The sequence below is a fragment of the Astyanax mexicanus genome, chromosome 9 (assembly GCF_023375975.1).
Source record: "Astyanax mexicanus isolate ESR-SI-001 chromosome 9, AstMex3_surface, whole genome shotgun sequence".
In the NCBI taxonomy this organism is placed as follows: Eukaryota; Metazoa; Chordata; class Actinopteri; order Characiformes; family Acestrorhamphidae; genus Astyanax; species Astyanax mexicanus.
Window position 1 is genome coordinate 22457910 of NC_064416.1, and position 4619 is coordinate 22462528.

A 4619-nucleotide genomic window follows, 5' to 3' on the forward strand; every position below is an offset into this window, starting at 1 on the left:
TGTCTGTTTTAAATGAATATAATGCCCACAGAAACACACACAATTTTTTTGTTCTTATTCTTCCCTTATTCCAGCTTGAAAAGTAGAAGCCAGAGCAAGGGTTCAACCATGCTACAGCACCCCAGAATCAGAGAGGGTCCACGTTTTTCTTGCTTAAGGGCAAAACAGTGGCGCTTAGTGGCCATGGGTATCAAACCCACAACCTGTAGAAGTCAGACTTCTTTAGAATGGGCCAGAGTGACCAAGTTTTTGTTAACCCCCTTAATAGAAGCCAGGGCAAATTCAGAGCAAAGGTTCACCTAGTTACAGCACACCAGGACCAGAGAAGATAAAAATACTTTGCTTAAGGGCCCAACAGTGGCAGTTTAGTGGCATAGGGTTAGAATCCACAACCTTTAGAAGTTAAAGCAAAGGTTAAGCCATGTTACATTATCCCAGAACCAGAAAAGGTCAAAGGAACTTGCCTAAGGGGACAAAAGTGGCAGCTTTGTGGTTGTGGGTTTTTATCCCACAACCTGTAGAAGTCAGAGCAAAGGTTGAGCCAGGTTAAAGCAGCCCAGAACCAGAGGAGGTCAAAGGAACTTCACTATGAGGCCAAAAGTGGCAGCTTCAAGGTCATGGGTGTTGAACCCAGAACCTTTTGAAAACAAGGCAGTGGTTCAGCCAGGCTTCAGCATCCCAGAACCAAATATAGTCAAAGCAACTTACTTAAGGGCACAACATTGGCAGTTTAGTGGCATGGGGTTCGAACCCACAACTTTTAGATGTTAAAGCAAAGGTCATCCCAGGATCAGAAAAGGTCAAAGAAACTTTCTTAGGGGTCCAAAAGTTGCAGCTTTGTGGTCATGGGTGTCGAACCCACAACCTTGTGACCAACAACCCAGCAATATAATCAGCGAGACACCACTGCACCATAGTGGAACCCACAGTGCCCCAGTAATGGAATCCTTTGTAATGGAAGTCTTTTCATAGACGTGTGCATATGTGTGGTGGTGCACTCTGCTTCCACCACATGTGGGTGTGTGTCCATGTGTCCCTGAGTATGACCAGGCCAATGCAGCACAATGTGGGAGCGTTTAAGACTCCCTGGCTGAGGGAGCTGCCAAATGGCTGCCATGGCTGGCTGAGTGAGTAAACAAACAGTGGTCACACCGGCCCTCTCTGATTGGACACGCAGTAATGAGCTGTGAAGGGCCAGACACTGGTGTCACACAAGGAGAGCTCCACTCCTGCTAATTAGTGCCAGACCCCGGGCTTAGCAAACGCTCTTATCTCACACATCACTCCTCGCTAATCACACCCCAAGCCTCGTCATCACACACACGGATACGTGCCTTTCTCCTCCTTCCCCTGCTTCTTTCCCTTTCATTAATAGTCTGTGCAATCACCTTGTTGCTATTTCCCTTTTTTAAATCCTAAAGTCGACACTCTCTTCTTCTTTACTTTTACATTATTTAATTGTCTTTAATTATAGAAAGCAATCTAAAAATGAGTCAGTTATTAAATAGAATAAAATTAAAACAATGTTTCATGAAGTGTTGAACTGTTGCCAAATAATAAATGTACTTCTACTCCTATTCCTGAGATTATTCAATTAGAGGAACCTGTCCCAAAGTTGTAACCACAATTATATGATATATTTAATTGAATTAATGTTACAAAGTAACATTGTACATTCACTGCAAATGCTTTAACAAAAAATGCTTTAATAGTAATATTATCATAGTACCACCAAACAATGTGCTAAAATCATCTTGATTTCAATTTTAAAACTTTTTTGTAACTCCTACATTACAGTGATCAATTCATTAAATTAAAAATAAAAGTGATCAATAAATGTGTTTTCATGATAATATAATAGTACAACTGGACACAATGTATTATTTGCATTCATGAGTGTCCAACTTTTGCATGTTTGATCAATAGATTACTGTCCCCAACATTACTGTCATAGGCACAACAGCCTGGGATATCTATTAAATAAATATTAAATAAATATGTTTTTATGTCAGAACCATGCAAAAAATGATTGTCAGAAATATGGCATATGTTGGCCATGAGAAAAGAGTAACATTTTTGGTATCTGGAAAAGTAAATAACTGAATCATGTGTCTGTTCTTATCCTAATCATAAAGCAGATTTATTCAGAATCAATATTGTTCATATTATTAGAACAGTTTGTCATAAAAAAAGAAAAGCTGATTGTTCACTTTATCTGTATGTTTTTAATGTTAATATTATTTTAGCTGTTGTGTAATGTTATGTAATGATAGGAAAGCCGTTGTCTTTTAAATGTTTTGGTGAAAAAGTGAAAGGTGTCACTATTGCAAAACACTTGTTGTGATTGTACTGATATGTTTTCAGTTTTATTATCAGTATCTTTTTAACTGTTTGGAAATTAAAGTTAAATGCATTTCTTTCTGAAACTAATGTTCAGTATTTTATTGGCAGTATGATTGTAAGGGATAGCTTGAGAACTCAAAAGGCACCTTTTGGGATAACCTGCTCAGTCCTGACCCTCATTAAGTATGTACCTTAAACCATGAGAACATTGTATTTACATAATTACTGGCCAGCTGAAGAATCACTCCTACAGTATATATTAATGCATGGTTTGGGTTTGGTGTCCCGGCTGTGGTCAGTGTAGCTGGTGAACTGAGGGGGATTTCAGAGGCTGCTGCACTTCTTGATCCCTCTTAGGGAGGCTTAAACTGGTTTGAGTTTCCCCTCCAAGATTAAGTGTAAAGCACACAGCTGGGTGGTCTCTGACAAGGGCAACACGCCTGCAGTAATGAGTAGCCTATATGTGACACACAAACGCTTGTGTGTGTGTGTGTGTGTGTGTGTGAAGGTATTTGTAGACTTCCATAGGAACTCACACCACATCAGCAACACATCTGGGCTTTTAAAGTGGACGTGATTGCTTTGTGCTTATGTTGAACAAAAGAGGTCCCATTTTATAGGGAGTGTGTACTTCCTGTGCGTTCACATTCCAATTGCAGCAATATGGTGTAACCTGTCTAATACTGGCCTTTAACACTTTCATGCTATGTTATTTTAATCATGTCTCACAGATTGTATACACATTACAGCCTCAGGAGAATCACTGTTGCAGAATTTCGTCTATGAGAATAAAATATTGCTCATACAGAGGTTGATGGATTATTAAAGATATAAAGGTTTATTCCAGGCATTTATATGCTTTCCATTGTTGTGTGTAATGGATAATAGATAATGTACCAACAGTATTTTCAGTATATTAAAAATATACAAATTATCAGTATGGTCTTCCATTGTAGTTATTTTAAGTATTTCCGTAATGATTTACGTTAAAACTGCAAAAAAAAAGTTTTCTGTTATAGTAGGAAAAAAAATATTTTGAAACTAAAGTATGTGAACTAAAGTGTGGCTCAGAGTGGTCCAGCAGGCTAAGTACAGCCTCAATGATTGGGAGATCATGATGGTTCGAATCCTGGTCATGCAGCGTGTCATCAGCTACCAGAGCCCTTAGAGCACAATTGGTCTTGCTCTCTCCCCACATTACTCCAAAGGGTACTGTTGCTCAGCACAAGGCGTCTGTGAGCTGATGTATAGCGCACTGTGATGCTACGCGGCAATGCTGCATCAGCAGCAGTTTGAAAAGAGCCGACGGCTAACTTCACATGTATCGGACAAGGCATGTACTTCACCCTCCTGGTGTAGGGGCATCACTAGTGATAGGGGGAGTCCTAATGGTTCTAGTGGGTTGGGTAACTGGCCTTGTAAACTGGGGAAAAAAAAGAAAATGTAAGATCAGTAAGATCTTCTGCTGATTCATAAATCCGTTTCTGAAAATTGTGAGGTGGGGCCTCCATGGCTCTCATCAATGAGCCTTGGTCACCCATGACTCTGATGAGGTTATCGGTTGTCTTTTCCTCAAGGATTTTGAATTACATGCATTGATCACTGCATTCTAGTGCTTGCAGTACTAGATTTTTTTTTTGTTTAAAAAAAATAATTGACTAGTTGACTAGTTTTAGTTTTAATAGCTAAAACAAAAATAAACTCTGGAGGTTCTTATTTGTACTTTGAAAAGAGGCTTTGGCTATCTTCACCTGTATTGGAGGAGGCATGTGGTAATGTTAGGGGGAATCCTAATGAGTGGGTTGGGTAATTGGCCTTGTAAATGGGGGAGAAAATGGGATAAAAGTTAAAAAAAGAAAAAAGTAAGATCAGAGGATTTTTTGGAGATCTCTCTGATGAGAATGTTTATTTGCACTGAGCTTTCCAGCTCTCGTCATTTTCTTGGTTTAATGATTTATGAATCAGCAGATAAAGACTGAGTTTACCATTCTGATATCTCCATATTCACAGGAGCTTATGTATCAGCACCATTAGTAGTGCCACAATTGCTCAGGTAACCAGTAAAAGCTTTTGTGCTCAGAAACACTACCAGACCACTCTCAATTTGAAAAATTAATATATTTAGCTTTGCAAGAATGACCACAGAAACATGCTGATGCCATTTATTAGAAACGTTTGTCCTTTCCCCACTGAGAAACATCTTCAAAATTGTGTGTTGTTACAAAAAGAAAAGGATCACAAAAGAAGATGCGGGATAAGAGAACAAATGCAGCCTG